This window comes from Lissotriton vulgaris, chromosome 9 (assembly GCF_964263255.1).
Source record: "Lissotriton vulgaris chromosome 9, aLisVul1.2, whole genome shotgun sequence".
Lineage (NCBI taxonomy): Eukaryota > Metazoa > Chordata > Amphibia > Caudata > Salamandridae > Lissotriton > Lissotriton vulgaris.
In genome coordinates this window covers 206538984-206560226 of record NC_141697.1, presented here as the reverse complement: position 1 = coordinate 206560226, position 21243 = coordinate 206538984, and the positions used below count along the sequence as shown (strand labels likewise).

At 41.3% G+C, this 21243-nt stretch overlaps 1 protein-coding gene across 6 annotated transcripts in view; it reads right to left on the bottom strand.

Moving 5' to 3' along the window:
• Nucleotides 1-21243, bottom strand: part of LRFN5 (leucine rich repeat and fibronectin type III domain containing 5) — a 991420-nt gene that overhangs the window by 522744 nt on the left and 447433 nt on the right. For all 6 annotated transcript variants that reach the window (XM_086937339.1, XM_086937338.1, XM_086937335.1 and 3 more), the window contains one exon: nt 15896-16000. The gene's annotated coding sequence lies outside the window, so the exon portion shown is untranslated. The remainder of the gene's footprint in view (nt 1-15895; nt 16001-21243) is intronic.

The window sequence follows — 21243 nt, the reverse complement described above, 5'->3', positions numbered from 1 at the left end:
TTGCCTTGGCTTTCATACATGATGAATGATAGCTGTTTCTGGCCTTTTGATAGCTCTCTTTTTGTTGCAGGTCATATTTCTTGCGCCACTGCCTCTCTAAGTTCTTGCAAGAAGTTTTTTCTTTCTTGAGTGCCTCTGTAAACCAGGGGCCCGGGGGACGATGAACTTTCCCTTTAAAGCGGTACGGTGGCAGACTGGCGTTCACTGCATCGTTAAGCCATGTTTGTATGGCATCAGCTATATTTTCCATATCACCTTCAAGGGTTGGATGGTCTTTATTCAATGCCCTATTAAGATATTCTAGATTTAAATTTTTCCATTTTTTCCTAAAAGAATCCGAAGGTGTAATAGGAGAGCATTTGGTGGGTTTAAGAGAAATGGAAAAGAGAATGAGAAAATGATCCGGTTATAAAATAACAGGAAAAGCATGACATTTTCCAGATATTGTACTTGACAAACGAGCAAGCTTTCTCAAAAAGGTAGTAAAGTTACCTTGATGAATAAGGCATGGAGCAAACTGTTTTTTTCTAACAGAATTTCGCCTCACAGTAGATATTTGGAAAAGCAGGTCCAAGGCCTACCTTGCATTATGTAAGTCTTACTCTGCTTCTGTATCGCAGTGAGCTTATGTGGTCTAATTGTTTGGCTCAGCTATAAAATCTCTTTTATGAAAACTGTTACTCAGCTGGCACCTTTAACTCTTTCCATCCTTGTAATAGTAAAGTTAAGCACACTTGAAAGTAAAAAGCAACAAAGCATGTATTAAATAAAGCCCTTAGAAGGAGCCATCAATGCGTCTACATTAATTCAAGAAGTGCTTGAAGCAAAGAACCGACATAAGATGACAATCTTGGATGCAAGAGGTGTAGTGTAAGATAAACAATGGATAGCATTATTTGAAGTCAGCAAGGCCTGTGACTTTGAAAAGTTCTGGAACTATGTTACCCAATGCCTTTAGGATGGGGCAAAAAGGTAAGCAGATCTATTGTCTTTGAAAGACTAGATAATCTACATTGAATCTCTGTATGTTTCTAACAACTGCTATGCTTTTTCATTTTCTTAAAGTGCAATGACCAATGTAAATGCAAATGTAAATGTATAGGCATTTATATAGCGCACTACTTACCCGGAGGGTCCCAAGGCGCTTCGACCGCTGCGAAACCCTTCCTGGCTTCCCTGAGAGATGGTCCCTTAATGGGTATCTCCAGGGTGAGACCAGGCATCCCCGGCGGTCTGGTGGGGCCGTTAGTGAAGATGAGACAAGCTAATGCCCAGAGTTGCCGAGTGTGATCGCTGATCAGAGTGGGCACCGAGGCGAGAGAATTATCGAGTCCGCTGACCCTGGTCCAGAAACCTGCCGCGCCGGGAATCGAACCCTGGTCCCGGGCCGACTCAGAAAGAGTGTGTCCGGACATTATTCCATTCTAGTCACCTTATTTAAGGCAAATATCCAAGAGCTAGGGGTCATTGGTGAGGCATAAAGGCTAGATTTGTCTCTCTCGAGTTTGATACATTGAAAAACCAACACCAAGGGCCTAATGAGTTATGCAGCTTTCATTGATTTTATAACCACATTCGATAGTGTGGCTACTATATCATGTTGTGGCATACATTGTATCATTGGGGTATTTCAGCTCATTTCTCAGGGGTAAATTTAAACAGGGACCTACAGCTGGTACTGACCTAGCACAAGACAGACCTGTTTGAAGTGATTCTTCTAAGAACATCCAAAAACAAAGCTGGTTTGTGCCAACGAGTTCAAGATGCACAAAGGCAGAAGACAGTAGGATTAATGTTGGTGGTATTGTAGATGCGGAGAGATTGCCAGTTGTTACAAGTATTGCATACATTCCTCTCATCACTCTTGGTGTGTTTAATGAGGATAATGCACCCATTCCACCCGAACACTTTCAGGACAAGAGAAGGTTTCATGCTTCATTACATCAATATATGTAACAATGTATCTGTGCTCCTGCCACTACTGTAGCTAGTTTAATAAAAAGTTAGTGATCCTCTCAAGAAAACATTGCAAAGCTATATATGATATGGGACAAGCTTCTTAATTTCTTTACTACAGCACAGGCACGACTAGGACAATATAACTATAATTCCTCCATTTTCATTACAAATGGAATATAAATGTTCTGCTCAATCTTGGAACTTCTTTGTCATAATATGGTCCCGGACAGCTGAAGGAAGCAGGTTCTGCAATTTCGAGTTAAGCTCTGAAAGCCATGCTACCCAGAGAGTTCGTGAAATCTAGTATTGGCTTGCAGGATTGTAAGTCTCAACCACTGTAATAAGATGATAGTGCCTGTCAATACTCCTTATTGAGTAGGATCAAATTACCTATGGTCATCAAATGCTGACTATTAGTGTTGGAGTTTCATTTAAATATTCCAAAGAGTTGTATAGTACAACAGAGCAAGTATCCCCAGTATGAAAACAGCAGCCTAGTTTCTTTTGAAGACTAATTGTGGAGGCACTTTCAACTACATCTGCTCGTTACTCAAACAAAGAGCCAGAATCCATATGCCAGATGAAAGACTTTCAGTTTTATCATCATTCCAAGGGAGCCTGATTTCCTTACAACAATAGTGGGTTTTAGTTTAACAAGTGTGCTGTTCTCAGGAGCCAGGAGTGTACAGGTCAACTGCAGCCATATTTTACTACCAAACTGACCAACAATGACCCTTTTTTGCTTATTCACATTAGGCCCCATGGCAATTTTGCTATGGCCAGCTACACATTTAAATGAATGTCAAACATATAAATTAAATATTATACACTATACTTTGTGATCAAATCAGCGTATAGTTTTAAATGCATATGGAAGAGACAGAGACAGGGTTGAAGCTTGAGAAACATCAACTAAAGATTTTGATGAATAGAAACTGAAGATCATTCTGCGCTTTTGTTTGCAGCTGACTGGCCACAAATCAGCAAGTAAGCAATAAATGCATAAGAGTGGGCTTGAAGTCATCGCTATAGTCCGACAACAGCAGATTTCTGCACGCTCACTTTCAAACTTTTCACCAGAGTGTCAGTGGCACAAAACAGGACCCTGCAGCCCCCGCCACGTGGGGGGCAAACTCCATGGGCCCCCTCAGCACATTTCTCTGGCTGGAGAGCTCATGATTGAGTCAGGAGGGGCTCCCTACATGTGCCTTGCAGGGCCCCCCCCCTCAAGTTTCGTTACGCCAGTGCAGTGTTCGTATTCTCTTTGATGAGGCAGTTGACCGCCTGCAACACGGATGAATCTCCTTCTCGATTAGGGCATCACAATATTTATGTGTCATTAGTCTCATCAACATATTAAGGATTTTGGTAGTCATGTGCAAGACATTTTCTGGGGGCTTCTATTTGGAACAACTTTGAAATTTTGTTTGCCATTTTCTGCTATCCTCCGACTAGTGTTCCCAAATATTATTGACTTATATGTAAAAGGTTGAGATGCAGAAATACACAGAAGTGAGCACGATTGAAATGTCACTCTCCCAGGTGCCCTTTGGAAGGTGGGGGTCCTGGGAAACTGTCCACTTTGTCCATGCGGTAAAACATTTCTGATTAGCAAAGTATGTAAAACGACGGCGCATATGGTGATTGGTGACGTAATTTGTCGTCCATACAGGTAAAAGAAAAAACTGGTGCAGAGTTGGGGCCTGTTTTTGCACCACAAAAAGAGATGTAGAAAGAGAAGGGATAGGCAGAAAAGAAGCAACATAGATCCTGTATGAAAATGACATGTTGAGCCACTTCTAGACATAGCCCCTAAAGCTGACATGGTGTAGACATATCAGCCAGACTAAGTGGTCAATGGTGTCAAATGCAGCTGACAGTTCCAATAAAATCAGCCCACAGCCCCCAAACACTGCTGCGTTGTATCACCGCAAATACAGCACAATATTAAGACAGAATGCGGTTTCTTGCAAAAACATCCAGAAAGTAGGTGTTCATCTTAGCCTAAAGAGCAATCTACAGAAAATAAATGAGTCCTATATGACCAACACTATTTGCATTTAAACCTGCTTTAATCGTTGACTAGTTTTATCAAATGTTTTGCAGCATGTGTGTGCAGTTGTTCAATTTGTCATTTTTTATCTTAGGAACGTTACACTTCATGCAAAGAGAAACAGCAATAAATTATAGCTTCTGTGCTGTGTTTTTGTAAAAGTGGCCGAAAAGAGTTAGAAACATTCTTGCAAGCTACCCATAGATTTGAGTGCCATGCACATCTTCAGGCTAGATAATAAAAAAGTAAGCAGTCTCGCTTGCGTTCATCTCGGTTTCAGTTTTGATTTCATTCATGTATAGTGGACTAAGAGTTGTTGTAAGTAATAATTATCTTCCCAAATGTCAACTACAATAAAGGTGAGTTGACATTGTAGAGGAAAATATGTTGTGTCCTTCATTGCCTGTGACAAGTACGAAACTGTTGAATTTTAAAAGTTGTTTTATTGCATTTATTGTTGAGTTTCTCTAACGGTATATGACACCGTCCCCAGACCATTAAAACCCTGAAATATCCCTTAATACTACCCTTCCCAGAACCCTAAAAGCCCTTTGCTACCAATCCCTGAACTCTACCTATTCCTTATGATTCCTTAAAGCTGCTCCGAACTCTGGCTGTAACAGAACAGCCTGAAAACTGAAAGAAGCCACTTTGAACCAAACGTTTTATTATATCAAGAGCAATGCAAGTAAGCCTGGCCCGTCCTACAATGTATTCCTATAGCGTTACATCCAGTCATCTATCCATCCATCATGCCACCCTTTCACCCAACCATCACCCTTCTACATCCATTGTTTCCATCTATTTAAATCTCATCCAACTATTCATGTCATCCATATGGTAGACAGTATCGTTTAATAGCTCACACTTCTATGCTAGGATGTTAACTTATCAACTGCATGTAACAATAGAGTCTCTCAGACAAAAGCAATGACCCACTGATCTATTTAAATTATATATATGTAATTTGTGATGTGCATATTACCGATTCTTTGCAGTAGGTATATTAACCCTCTGCGCTACCCTACCATAACTCATCGCTTTTACTAGACAAATCCCCGATCTTTCTGCAGAAAGAAAAATAATTACAGAGTTATTTTGACATTTTTATTGACGGTTGAAAATTGCTTGAGGCCAGGAGTGCTGGCACAGGGTGCTTTTAAAACTGTTCTATACTTGCAAACATGTCGCCTCCAACTGAAGTCAATGCCCGGTGCGGTCGCACTGGTCGCACCACTCTAGAGCCGGCCCTGTTTGGACCTCCTAACTGTGAAGGATCTGCCTCTCATTTTAGCAAAATGGGGGACAGGTTCTGTTGATTCGATTGCAATGTCCGTGTCTGGTGATAGAGGATGAGCCTTGCCCTTAGATAGCCTGGTCCTTTACCATAATAGGCTTGGAAAGCCAGGGTTAGTGCCTTGAATTCAACCCTCCTGGATACTGGGAGCCAGTGTAGCTGTCTTAAGTGCGGCAAAATATGTTGTTGAAAAGGAACCCTACGTATTTTTTTTTTATTTCTGTAATTTTTTATTGAGTAAAAAAAAATATATATTTACATTTCGTTGGTATTTCTTTCCCCAACCCCGGACCATGGTGAGGAGGGGGGAATAGAGGTTGAGGTCGATAGAGAGAGTACATGGTACGCAGGAACGTGTGTCCCTTCTTTAGTGTCTGGATTCTGCGCCTATGTGTTTTACCCCCATGGGGGAAAACACATAGGCAAGCGAACATGTAGGAACCCTACGTATTAACCTTGCAGTAGTGTTCTGAACCATCTGTAATCTGTGGGTCAGATGAGCTGGCAGCCCCAGGTAAAGACAGTTGCTGTAATCTAGTTGGGATGTAACTAAGTCATGGATCGTAATCCTAAAACCCCATTCTAGTCCCCACTCCCTTTCTTACTTCCCTGTAAAAGCACTTCCTGTGTTTGTGGTTGTCTAGAGGCAATGCACAAAGTGTAGCTATCTCCCAGCCCAGACGTTTATTGGAGACAGGCTGCACGGGCACAGAGCAAAGTTAAGAGCAGAGAAATGTCCACTTTCTAAAAGTGGAATTTCTAAAATAGTAATGTCAAATCCAACAATACCACTAATGAGGATTTATCATTACTATTTTAAAGATATGAACCATGATTTAGCTACTCCTTTTGAAGGGGAAGCTTGGAGACATACATTAATCCATGGGGGCTATTGCTAACTACACCCACTGATTAGGGACTTGGTCCCAGGTGTTATTTTATAGCTTTACAATCCTTCTGCACCTCTAAGGTCTTATATGGAAGCAGGGTCTGGGGGTATACCACGACCAACAAGCTACAGATCACGCAAAATAATTTCCTGAAATTAATCCTGAAGGTTCCTCAGGGTACCCTCTCATTTTCTGTAGACGAAGAATTAGGAGTTAAATCATATAACTGACCTGGTGGCCCCAAAGCCTTTGCTGTGTTGGGTGAAGATTTGGTCTAGAATTGAGGCAGAATTTAACCGTCTGATCATCTTAGATTGCGTGTCACTACACTACAGACTCAAAATCCCCTGGGTACGGTACAATAGAGAGTCCCTCAAAGCCTTAGGCAGGGCAGATATTTTCCTCAAACACAACACGGTCAAGCCCCGGGATCTGACCATAGTAAAGGAGTTAGCTTTTAAATATACTATGGCTAGCCGTGAAAATAATGAGTTTATTAAACCAGCAGTGAGAAGGTCATGTTCGTTTAAAGTCTGTACTTAGCTTTCTATTTTAACAAGTGTTTTTGATAGATTTTTAATAACTTGTTTTATATTTATTCAGCTCCATCACCTCCTGGCATAGCTGGCTGGATTTCTTTTACATCCAGAGGAGACAGGCACCTGTGGCTACGACAATAGATCTCCACAGGATACCCTACATTTTGTCATTTTATGTAAATATTTTACTCATCCCAGGAGATTGTTTCTTAAGCCCCTTTTAAATGCTATGAGAGTTAGACACGCTCATGTCGCCTTTATGTATCTACAGCTTCTGCCCAATGACTACACAGTTCTTGCAGTCATGAATTTCTTGAGAGCAGGACTTAGATCCAGAAATTCTAGAAGTGTTTGATGGCTGATTGGACTGTGAAACTTTGCACAATATTTTGAATTCCTTTTACTGTAATGATGATGTGTTTTAGTGCTCATTTTTTGTATCTTTTGTGGTTGTGATTACTTCTCAATAAAGATTATATATATATATATATACTCCTTTCTAATCATGAATTACAGCTTAAAAGTGTATTAAGGAATTTCCAATGCTAGCCTTTCAGAGGAGTAGGCATCACAGTACTTAGAAACAGATGTAGCTGTTTGTCACTACCGGGACATGTAAAATTCAAAAGTGCATGTCCTACATTTTATTTACATATCACCATGCCTTTATGGTTTCTTAGGGACTACCTTAGGGGTGACCTATGTGTAATAAAAGGGGAGTTTAAGGCTTGGCCTTTAAATGGCAAGGCAAAGTGGCAGTAAACTGCACACACAGGCCCTGCAAATGCAGGCCTGAGACAGGTTTGAAAGATTACTGGTGTGTGTGGCACCACCAGTGCTGCAGGCTCTCTAATAGCATTTAGATTTCATGCCCTGGGTATATGGTCTACCACTTTACAAGGGACTTATAAGTAAACTAAATATGCCAATCAGGTATACACATATGTCACCATCTTTTAGGGGAGAAGAACATGCACTTTAGCACTGGCTAGCAGCGGTAAAGTGCTCAGAGTGCTAAGGCAAACAAGAGGATACAGCAGAAAGTGAAGGTAAGCAGGCAAATTGTTGGAGGACAAGTCTTATAAGAGCCACTTGGAAATGTGGAATGCACTCCCTATATTCGTAACAGCCAATGTAAGCATTGATATTCCAAGACTTTCATAACACTCTCATGGTCTTCCAGTCTTTTTGGCTAAAAGAAATGGAAAATAGCTGTGCTTTCTGTTTCTTGTATGGAGTGTCTTGACATGGGTCTTAGTCACAAGCGTAAAACATATATTTTCAGAACATTCTGCAAACATTGACTCAGAATTACATAGTTTAAAATGATGAAAGTTCCAGAAGTGGGGCGCTTGCTGGAAAAAAAAAACACCACTTCTGGAGGAAAGTTTGAAGCAAGAGATGATGAGAATGCCAAGTTCACTGCTGTGTTGATCTCTTTCATGACAGTAGTGGTAGCTATTCCCTTAAATGTATTTAGCAGTCTAATTGTGCCAGAACCAGTAGATGATACAGCCTAATTTAAAGATAATCCATTATATATAGTGAGCCAAGAAAGTAAACTTTTTGCAGAAAGAAATGTTATTTGCTAGACAGAATGAACCTTAAGGAGTCACAACACAGAATTCTGCACCTCCTGCAGCCTATGCATCTGATGTGGTGGGAGAAATGCATATAACAAGTTAAAGCAATGCAACCATGAGCTGATGATGAGGTCTATAACCATGGATCTCTGCCCCATACTTATTAAGGGAACAATGGACCTCCATTTCTGGCAATAATTATGGGGGATTTTTTCTATGTAAAAAATTATTTATTTATAGTTTATAGATATTTACTCACATTCTCACTGAAAAAATAACATTGTGATTGACTTTCCCTATTCACAATTTTACTTTATATCTATTATCTTCACAGATAATGTTTTATTTAAAATAATTTTGAATTTATTCTTTTAACCCCTTGCGTGCTCGTGACGGAACCGTTCTGTCACGAGCCTCGGGTGGGCTGTGCTGGTGACGGAACGGTTCTGTCACGGCCCGCTCGCCGCGCCTGCGCGGCGCAAATTCCGCGCCTGCGCTGAGCGTTCTATTAGGTGGGCGGGGCCGTGACGGAACCGTTTTGTCACAAGCACAGCCCACCCAAGGCTCGTGATGGAGCGATTCCGTCAAGAGCACGGGAGCGCCGTGCCCCACCTCTCCCTTAGCACTGCGGCGGAATAGCCGCCGCAGCTAAGGGGTTAATTGTTTTAATGTTATTACTTACCTGCAATGTAATGTCTCATGCAATATAAAGTTTCTTAATGTAGTGGCACTGAAAACGTATTGGTGATCTAATTTATTTCTATATAGTGCTTCTGAAGTACTGACTACAAGTATTAAGCCTTTGATTTAGTATGGGTATACCTTGTGAGATGTTAGGGAATCACAAGTAATCCTCCAATATTTACTGGGTCTCATAGCATTCGAATGTATCTCAGACTCGGAGATATCAATTAAAATTAATGTATCCAGGTTCAAAATGAATGATTCTGTAAAACAAGCTTATATATTAGGATGGGACTTCTGCAAAGAAAGACATTTTTTAGAAGATGTTTATGAAGAGTTGTTTTCACATTAAAAATCATCAATTAATCTGAAGTACAAATTGAAGCACAGTAAATTAGGACATTGCACAGTAGCAACAATGGTTCTTCCTTTTGATACAGGAAATAATTATCACATGCCTTCTTGTACTGTATTGTGGCCTTTGTATGGCATATGATTTAATTTACAAGATAGAAATGTATTTCAAAGTCTCTAGGTTCTATTGTTGTTGTTTGTGTAATCTAAGAGTTGTATAACATTAATGGAAATAGGACACTCTTACCAAGTCTACCTAACATAATTTACTACGCACCAGTTGTGGAATTTTAGGTGGTACAGGCTTGATTTAATCATGTTTGGATCCTAGTAAGTTGCAATTAAATTTCAGATTTTCTTAGAAATTACAAATAATCCCTAGGTACTCAATGGATACGCCTGGAAAGCATCTAGTGATTCAGCTCACGCAAGACTACTCACATGCATAAACATTTACAATTTCAGAAATGTAGCAAACACACATTTCCACATTTCCATTAAGCATGAATGTCATGCAGCAGGCTTCAGCACTAAGAAAGAGTACACTTAAAAATTTTTTTAAATGAGTAATATATTTTCTCCATAGCAAAACAGAGTTTCACCTCCTTTTCCAAGTCTGGAAATTATTTTATTGAAACCCCTTATACAAGGAAATGTGGCTGCGAATCTGCTTGCCAAATGTGCACGCATAAATTTAGGTGTAAGTAAAAGCAGTGATAATCAAGAAACAAATGCTAAGGAATAGACATATAGGATAAACATGAGTTTCATGCTTATAGTTAAAAAACTATACAATAAAACTGTTAAAGGAGTTATTCTCTACAGTACGTAGATATTGTATGCTATTATGTGTTATACATCTTTCAGTAGCACATTCAACAAGTGACATAAATAAAACCAAAAATCAATAACTGAGGCCTAACTGCCTAATACAACCAGATATAATGACAATGTGATCATATTGTTCTTCAATATTTTACATGGCATTTATCCTGATTTGAAAACATGTAAAAACATTACTGCCGCGCAATGTAGAAATACTGATATTAAAATGTTATTTATCCCTTAAAACGTAGAAATCTACTGCAGCACAATGCAGGAATAGTGATATTTATATGTCAAATAGAAAATAAAATATTGAATTTGAATGCATGCACAAATGTATTGGTATGTTCCAAAGCAAGGGCCCAGTAAGGACGCACTGAAGCATTGTTCAGCAGAGAGGTGAAGACTAGCCACAGGGGGATGTGGGAATATTTAAAATCATGTTCATTAGTACAGAAGGGAAGGTGAGCCTCCAGAGATGGGAACATCTTTAACTAAGACTGGCAAGCTATTCTTTGAAGATGTTGGTCTTTTATAAAGGACTGTTCTTTTAAAGGTCAGGTCCAACTTCTCTAATAACTCATTTAACAACGATTTGTTCAACAATGTAATACTGTTGCCCTATTATGTCAACTTCAACCTACACTTTGAGTTACTTAAAAAACATTTTACGTGCATAGAAGGACAATGGGAATGAGGGCACATTCACAGTGTTACAATAAATTCAGAACAAACTCAATATGTTTTATAGAGAGCTATATAGATGCCACCTACATGCATATCATGCAAACAATGAACTAAGCACATCACCAGAAATGTCTGCAGTTTTCAAGTGCTGTAAACCACGGTTATTACTTTTACCCACTCATGGTACTCAATTAACCAACCTGCAGGAGGATGGACTCTGAGTCGCCTTGCAAGAATTATTTCTTGTGACAAGCTGATCAAGTGGCAAATATTCAAGTAACCAAGCTTCCCCGATGGCTAACAATCATGATCAGATGCATACAAAGTAAGCTGAACAGCCCGGGTATTTGTAAGATCTACCAGTATTTGATGTGGAATAACAAGTTCTGATTGAGGACTGAAAAGTCATTCAGCATAAGGAAACAAGAATGGTGTAACTTAGCAGTGTCATGGGGGTCAAACATAAACATAATAAGCAAAGTAAAAAATTGTTTAAGGTAACCTTGAGTCCTGATCTTTTTTTGGTTACAACTACTAAAAGTGAAGAAGGCCCAATAAACCATTTTCCAAGCTTTCATATAAATAAGACTTTATCTCTTAGAGGAAATGATTAATAATACTGTTGAACTTAAAAAGAATAAGAGACTATTAAGTGCACTTAAAAATAATAAGCCACTATTAAGCTGGATGTGGAGTACATTATCAATACAACTCAGTATTGTATAACTACCAGACCAGAAGTACAATGGTTATCATGTTGATGACAAAGAAATTGTTTGAGTAGACCAATTAATACATAGAGTGCACCTATTCAATCAAAGAATTAAAAATGTAAAGTGTACTTAGGAGGAAATAATGTCAACATGGCAATATATAACACTTTCCTATGGTCATCAAATTAAACTTGCAGTGGATAATGGTGAGATAGCAACTGTTTGAATCACTTCAGGCGTTTTCTTCACTCTCTGTGGAATTTGTTTTTGTGACGCATACATGATCAATGAATTTCAAATGTGTAATTATTCACCATTGCACACATATTAACAACATTTTATTCTCACAAAAGTCAGAAGATAGAACAAATAATTATTAGCATAATTCATACATGATCTAATATATAAGAAACCAACACACTCCTGCCTTCTTCTCTGAAGTTAATTTATTCTTCCAGCATTCCTCATAACCTTTTAGAACAGACTTTAAGCATATGCCCAGCATCACCACAATATAGATAAATCCCCTTTCACTCAAATTACTCCTCGCTGCTCCAACTTGAACAGGTTCCTCTTGAAACAAAGAATACCTTAGACGTTAGAATGACTTCCTTCTCTGTCTCTCTTGTAATCTATTTTCAATCAACAGCACTAAATCTGTCCATTTAGTAAAAGAAGAAGAACATTGAAAACCAATCAATCATCCTTAATTTATTTTTAAAAGGTGATTTAGGCTGCTAATTGATGAAAATGATTCACACGAGTGAATACATAATTTCCTCTTTTTATATATTACGCAATGCTTGCTCATGAGGATACTCCCAGTAAGGACCCTCAAACGTATTTGTAAAAGCTTAAATGATGCCTAGGCCTGAGTGAAATTTTAATTATGCCAGTGCAATTGGTGTATTTTTAAAATGTTGTGTAAGAAAATGTACGTGTGGTTTCAGAGATTACACCATTACACCATGTCACATATCAAAAAAACAGTTAATGAAAAAATCAGATATAATACGATAACATTTGGATGGCTTAAACAAAACAAACTGGGGAAACATGCTATAAAGATGAATTTTCTACATGATGAAATGCTAATTTAGGGGTAGTTTTGAGTAATAAACACAGTTTTTTCTAATTCAATGAGAAGATAAATAAATACAAATAATCAATTAGAAAAGCTACAGCCAACTTGCTTTTAATTTTTGTTTGTATCAGTATTTTTCTTTGGTTTTCTATCATCTTTGCTGCAAAATTTCTGTATCAGAAGCTTGTACAGGGGCTTTAAAAGCACTCGTAATTTCTTCCAGTGTTAACAGCAAAAGAATTACTTTGTATATGAATAGGCATATGTTTAGTTCTATTCGGATTTATGTTTAAAAGTGAGTACTTAACTTACACATGACAGGATCATGTGAAATTCATTAGAAATACTGTGGAACATGTTTCAAACAATTGGCAAAAGTTTAAACATTCAATATTCATGCTCCTTAATATATTATTTTCATATTTTACTCGCAAGCTGAAAATGTATATTCAACCAACCATATGCAAACTGACTACCAGCTGGTGCGATCTGTAGCATAATTGTTTTCCAGATATAATTGATGTGTTTTAAAGTTCACAGCTGTATATTTATATGTGTAAATAGCCCCACATCCTAGGAGTTCTCATAAAATCTTGCGTCAGGGTTATACAATGTACATACCAGTGGCGTATCACAGCTCCCGTAGCCCACGCAGTTTTGGGGAGCCCTTAAGTTTCAGGGGGCCCCCTCAGCAAGTATTCCGGCCAGAGAGCTCCTGATTGAGCCCCTCCTTGTACCTTGCAGGCGGGCCTCCTCAGGTTCTGTTACACCACTGGTACATACACCTACCCAAAAAATTTACTTTGAGTTTTTGCAGTACAGAAAGAACACATTGGAATTTAAGAAGGGACAATTTAAAAGTGCTGATCTTTTTCATAATATTGAAATGTCATGGTTGCCAATACAACACCCACTCATGCCACAGGGACTGTTCCCTTATTCTTCTTTCTTGCTCTGCATGTGCCAGACAGCTTAATCCCAAGGACTTCAGTCCTATTTTGAGTGTCGAGATATCCTGAGCTGTTCTTATTTGTGTTGGAAGAACATTCCAAGTATGTGCTAATGCACCTGAGGAACATTCCAAATATTTGCTGGTACCCCATTTTTGTGTGATCACTCCCATATTTTGGAGGTTGATTCCGCTGTTTTTTTTAACTTTCCGCACTGGAACTGCTGTCCAGTCTAATATATGTGCTTTGACCTCTATAACCATGACAGAATTGACTAATCTGTAAATTGCATAGCTAACATTTGTGGAAGGCCACAGTTTGTTGTGTAGGATAATACACCAATGGCATGGAAAAGTAAATGTTGCCTATGGATTGCAGATTGTCCTACATGTTATGCAATCCGCTACAAAGAAAACATGGATGGATTCAGACCCACACATGTAGCATGACTACTGCAAATGTTTATTTTTAAAACTTCAAGCAAATCTGTCATAGTTACAATTTATGACAGGAAAGAAGGCTATGTTTAAATATTGAATAGTCACCTCAAGTAATTCCTAAAGCCCAGAAGGTATGATGCCTAATATTTAAAAGTGATGCATGCACAAAGTTTGTGTTTTCACATTTCTACAGTGACTTGCCCCCAAACGTTATTTTCGCTGTGAAGGGTTGTAACTAATCCTATAAGGAAAATTAAAATGCACATAAATACTATTTTTGCTAATGTTTTGGAATAAGCTAAAGGAATGATTCAACTACTTTTCAAATATTTATTGAAAACCCAGTTCAATGGTGAAATTGAATTTTTGATAAATATACAGCAAATGTAGGAAGACCTGGGTGTCAGGTATGTGGCTCAGCTCATGGAGGGCAGCCATGGCAGGTTCAGGAACTTCATCAACTTTCAAGGGACTAGGGAGAGGCCTGCTTGTTGAAATTTAGATATAAAGGGAGACCTGGGAAAATATGTCCTTTGATTCCAGGATACAGTATAAGCAGCTTGACAACCGCGAAGTGGTGAGAGGGGCTAATCCCAGAATCAGTCAAGTGTGGTTGAAGAGCAGAAGAATGCTCGTTTCTGTAGACATACCCCTGCCTGAGACACTAGCCCACTCCAAGAGCTGATGGGTTGTGTTATGCTGTATTCATCCTGGAAGAGAGCATTGAGGGATAGTTTCATAGGTCAGCTCTCGATTGTACCCAGGGCAAAGAAGTGAACTTCAATGGTCATGAAGCTGACCTGCTCTCCAAGTCACAGGAATTCAACAAGAGGCCTTTCCTGCAACTCTCTAGCTGGCAACTGAACCCACACTGGTCTCTGTGACACGGATTGTAGTTATTAACTTAGGTGGGCACCTACATACCATTTCTTACACCCATATTAAGCAGTGCCTATACAGGGATCACTTAACAATTATTCACAGATTAAACTTCCTGATTCAAAATCAACATTGTGTGAAAGCACACAAGGAGATTTGGACATCATTTAGTACACACTTTTACTCTTTTTCCCAAGTCAAAATCCTTCCAAGAGTATGCCAAGCAGTTGCACTAGACATAGGTTTCTCAGCGTACTTATAGAACTGTACGCACAGTACACTTCTGAATTAGGAGATGCAAGTGAATTCACAGACGAAAAAGCGTTTTATGCTTGAAGAAACTCCTTCGTTTATACACTCACCATGGCACAAGGTGTTCCATTCTCACTCCCACACTGAAGGAGATTTTCTCCTAAGTTTTGCAAATGTAAACCCCATGGTGGGAAAGGGTGGGGAGCATTTTGTGAAATCCTGCAAACTGACATGTTAGTGGGTGTTCACAAACTTATGAAGGAAACCATGGCTTGTTGCGCTTACTTCCCCCCTTAGGCATGGTATGCACACCTATATAATTGCAGTTGTGGTGCGAAGTTAAACAGGTGTTTAAGAATTGAAGCCTGTTTGGCATTCTACTTCTGTCAATACCTTGCTGTGTAAACACAACCACGTTCAGCAAGAAATATATGTTCATGGCATACAATACCCATGTGAATGTGACCTCTTGTGAACTGTACCCTGTCTGAGTAGTTTGTACTGCAGGAACAATGTTATAATTGATTTATATACATGTAATTCACATTTAATGTAATTGCTACATTCCTTTCGCCATTCACAGAATACCAGCCTGTTAACGTTAACAAGTTTTCAGCTTCAATAAAAGCATTACTTTTTCTCTCAGCATTGCACAAATTAAAAGCTGTAAATGAATATAATATTCAGAATGATTCAACTCTGTTACCTTGTTTAGGAAACCATTTCATTGGTGTTCACATGGCCAGTGGTATATCTTATTTTGTCCCAAGCTCTGACAGTTGTAGCAGCAAATCATGTAGATGCCAACAGTCTGAAAAAATAAAGAGTGAAATACTGACTTTAATAAATCAGTCACTTATAAGATATGATTGTTCTCATTTTACATAATTTCCTTAAGATGAACCTTTTAGGATAAGCCAATGATTTCATAGCACAGATGTCTAAAAAAAACCTATGCAGTTTTGAAAGAAAGAATTCAGCTTAAACAGAGTTATCACGCCTAATAATTCATTTTAAGATCAAATACTACATTCATCTCAAAATAGAATTCTTTGCTAATGGCGGGCATATTCACCTTGGAATCTGACTCAATAATTGAACTCTGCTTTGCTTTCAGAAGACACATCATTTTTAAAGTCAATATTGTATAGTTATGGGCAATATTTGTTTGAAATGCATTTTTTCATGTGCTTCAAATAGCTTAGTTTAAGTAACGCCAGTACAAATCCCACACAAGTGCTATTATTTTCATCTCTCTCTCTCTGAGCTGGCAAAGAACAGAGATGGCATCCATTTTGAGGCATTGGAATCCATTTCACAGCAATGTCTCACGACAGGGTTCACATAAAATTAAATGTTTAGCAATAACTATCTTGTAAAATTCAGATCGGTATTCATTTTAAACTGCTATGAATTCACTGATGTCTTTGCGTGCTTGAGGGAAAACAACAAAATGTATTGAATATATTATAGCTAGACAATGAATAACCATGTATCTTAAAATGAAGGCATGCTGCTAATTAATTGTTACAATCGTCTGCGAGTTCTAGGCCTCCCCAGAAATAGCTCGGAGAGACTTAATTTTTTTTTAAATTACTTTTTTCCGCATGAAAGAACGCTAGATTTTGACACAAGTTTACATTTCCTCATGATTTTTTGCAAAGGTTACCAGAGGGTATATTCTAGCCATCTGAAGGGCTGCAAGTAGCATCTGGCATTTATTATTATTTTTGGACCTAGATTTTAATCCAATCTTTGTCAATTTGCTGCAAATGAAGTGATTCTGGTCAAAGCTCTTCATCTAGGCAGGAAAAAAATGTAAATTTATGAAACATAATGCGATTGGAAGAACACTGTGTTGTGTAATTGTTTCAATAAAAAAAAATGTAAGTAGCAACTTAAAATACAAAATCACCTCTCGAAACTCTCATTAATAAAGTGCGGAGTTCTATTTGGGGCGGTCAGTAGGCTGGTGGTTTCTTCCGGCCATGTCGAATGTCCCAGCCCCTGTGTTCACGCTGGCTGGCGTGGGCGCGTGTATAAATAAAGATTGGCAGAGCTGCGCAGGCAGTCTGCACCTAACTGCTATACTGAGTGTCAGCGTGTAATTATTTGGTGCCCTAGCGAGGCCCTGCTGCGTGCACCACGGACGGGAGGGCAGCCCCGTGAAATGCAACACTGGTGACAAGGGTGGTGCAACGCACGCTCGTCTGTACTTCCCGCTGGGCAGCGCTGAAGCACTTCTGTAGACCAGGACATCAGCGTGTCTCCCGTGCCATGCTGGTAGGCTATCACCTGCTGAGTAGCCCACGCCACAGATACACTGGAGCAGCAGGTGTACCCGCTGCAGCAACGCCCTTCACAGCGTCCAGTACCCACACTGCATAGGGTGAGTCACGTATGCCACAAAGGCAGGTCACGCGTTTGCGCAGTGTACCAGTGCGGCCTGCCCACACGCCACGAGACCGCACCTTAAGCAGACTGCTCACAGCCTGACGCCTCGACACCACCGCCCACCCCCAGGCCAATTACTTGAGCGAAGCACCATCGCTGCTGCGCCCAGCGCCTCCCACCTGCTGCCACCATGGGGGACCAGGATAATGCTGCACAGGCCCCGGTGCCAGCGACCACGCACCACCCCCTCAGGACTCCTGCCTCCGTTCAGTGAGTCGCTAGACCCTACCACAGCAACGCAAAGGTGGCAGACCCGACTTGGCCGACTGGAGAACTACTTCATTGCCACCAGGGAAAAGGACGGTGCAGTGAAATGGTCACTACTGCTCCATTATGTGGGGGAGGAGATCTACCTACTGTTTAAGTATCTACCGGACACAGGGCCCCCGAGGACTACGCTGCAGCCGTCGTTGCCCTAAACGCATACTTTGACTCACAGATGAACCCAGACTTCAAGCATTTCAAGCTGAGTCAAGCCAAGCAAAGAGACGATGAATCTGTAGACGCTTTTCACGCGAGACTAAGGGAACTTGCCAATACTCACATTGTGGGTGATAGAGCCGCTGAAGAGATCAGAGCTCAACTGATTTTCGGAATACACAGCAGAGTCCTGCGAGGCCTCAGACTCAGGCAGCCGAGCATATCAATGAATGACATCCTCGTACTAGCACGCTCTCACTACCTTTCAGTGGCGCGGGCAGAAGAGATGGCCATTGTGCTGGTGCGCGGTGCAGAAAAGGGTGTCGTCGTCAAGGCGGAAAGGTCTGACGCAGTCAGAACAAGAGACAAGGCCTATAGACCATGAGATCGCCAGCCGCATGCCCCAAGGAACCACTGCGGGTACTGCGGTTATGAAGAACAAACCCCACAGAGAAGTGTGGCTCAATGATTAGAGCAGGCAGACCTAGGTGCAGAGCTCTGGCCAGAGACCAGGGTTAGATTCCTGCCCCGGCGGGTCTCGGGCTCATTAATTCCCCTGACCTGATATTCTCGCCTCAGTGCCTATTCTCATCATGGGTCCCACGCTGCAACTCTGGGCAGTAGCTTGCTTAGTCTCCACAATGGACCCCACAACGCGAGGGATGCCTGGTCTGCACCATGGCGGTGCACAGGAGTGGACACTTCACAGGGAAAGCCAGGAAGGGTTCCCTTGCGGTATTCGTACAAGTGCCGGGAAACCCACTGCGGGTAGCTGTGCGCTATACAAGTACAAAAACATTTACATTTACATTTACAGTCCTGCCCAGCTCAAGGGAAGACATGTACCATCTGTGGAATCGCAAACCACTTTGCATCAGTATGTGGAAAGAAAACACAGCGTCAGTAAGGGAACCAACACATGCAGATGAGGGAGATGGTCCGCCAACTATCATGTGTCTCATTAGCATCACAGCCTGGAGGGAAGAGGAAATAGCAAACAGTCTACCAGGATAACGACTCTATGTCGGAAGATGAAGGATAGACATACCTAGTCTCATTCACCCGAGCCCTGAAAAGTAGGAGACGGGCCCAACCCAGATGCATGATACAGATTGCAGGGTCAGAAGTCAACGCGGTAATTGACACCAAAGCCTCAGTGACAGTAATGGGGATACAGCAATACAACAAGTTAAGGCCCAAGCCATCAAATGCCCAAAACTTTGCATATGGTAGCACCTCACCAGTACCTCTCTGAGGTAAAATGACTATGCCAGTGTGGTTCAAAGGCATCAAGATCACCTTTGATATCCATGTAATCAACCATGAGGAACACACGCTGCTAAACAGTCATGCAGCTGAAGACCTAGGATTGGTGACGTTCGGCAGGAGCGTACAAGCGGACTGGATGAAGGTACTGCTGAGCCAGTTTGAAGACCTATTTAAGGGGCTAGGAAGAATAAAGAGAGCCCCTAGCCCCCTAGACATAGACTCGACCATCCCACTAACAGCCCTAAGGCACTGGAGGATCCCTTTTCACCTCCAACCACTGGTGGAAGAAGAGCTGCAGAAACTTGAAGATCAAGGGGTCATAGAGAAGGTGTCTCAGCCCACGCCATGGCTATCACCCATGGTGATCGCGGAGAAACCTCACCAACCGGGGAATATCAGACTCTGCATTGACATGCGACTCCCCAACAAGGCTATTTGGCACTAACATCACATAATGCCAACCATGGATGACACTGTGGCTGATTTGAATGGATCCAGATGGTTTTCAAAGCTGGTCCTGAATGCAGGTTATCACCAGTTAGCCCTAGCCAAAGACAGTTGCTACATAAACACATTCAGCACTCACCTAGGTCTCCGGAGGTATAAACGGCTGAATTTCGGCATATCCCCTGCCGCAGAAATAATTCAAAACGCAGTCAAGGAGATCCTGGTCAGGCTACCTGGCATACTGAACTTGAGCGACGATATAGTCATCCACTTGCAAATGACGGAAGAACATTCCCGGCATGTGAGGGCCACAGTGAAGAGACTCTAGGACTATGGGGTCACCCTACAGAAAGAGAAGTGCCTGCTGTTCCAACAGAAAATAGAGTTCTTCGGCTACACGTTAACACAATAAGGTATACAGGTAGACGTTCGGAAATCCCCAAGTCATCAAGTACGCATCTGCTGCGCTCATCGTGGTGGAAGTCCGCAGTTTCCTGGGGATGGCCACGTACTGTGGCTGCTTCATTTCAGATTTCACCACCATCGCTGAACTCCTCCAGAACCTCACCCGGGCAGATGCCATGTGGCAGTGGGGTCCAGCCGAAGAGACAGCTTTCAAGCCGTCAAGAATGCCCTCCTCGACCACACCACTCTGGAATACTTCAATCCAGTGAAAAGGACAGAAATAATTGTGGATGCCAGTCCAATAGGCTTAGGGACCATCTACAGTCAGGAACAAGAGCCCGGATGATGAACCATCCTAGCTTATGCCAGCAAAGCGCTATCCCCGACAGAGAAGCGATATGCTCAAATTGAAAGAGGAGCCCTAGCAATCCACTGGGCCTGCAGACATTTCGACTTATACATATACAGACACCAGTTCACCGTTGCCACACATCACCAACCCCTAGTGATGCTGTTGAAGGGATCAGCACCTCACCCACCGGCACACATTAAAAGATGGGCCATTGGGTTCAAGCACTACGACATGAATGTAGCCTACCGGCTCCGTGCAAATGAACCCGGCTGAATTCCTGTTGAGACACCCAGACACGACCAGAGAGGGAAGTGAAGAAACAAACATCCACATCACAGAAGCAACGAAGCTTGTCCTCGAGCGTTGACGCTCGAAGAAGTGAGTCCCATAGCTGAAAGAGACCCAGTCATAATCTGGGAAGCTGTCCGAAGAGGGCAGTGGCGTCAATTACTACACTCCGCAAACTTGTGGTCAAGCCTGGAAAAAGAAAGCCTGATGCACATGTGGAGACTCAGAAACGAGCTGAGCCTCACCCAAGGAGGCATTCTCCTCAGAGGACCCTGCATCGTCATCCCTGTATCCCTGCAACAACAGGCAACCCAGCAAACACAAAGAACACAGCGCCAGCCAGGAATAACTCCACAAGCCAAAGACCTCCATCCGGGACCAGCTCCCCCACCAGTAGGTCCGGAGGAGACCCCAGAACT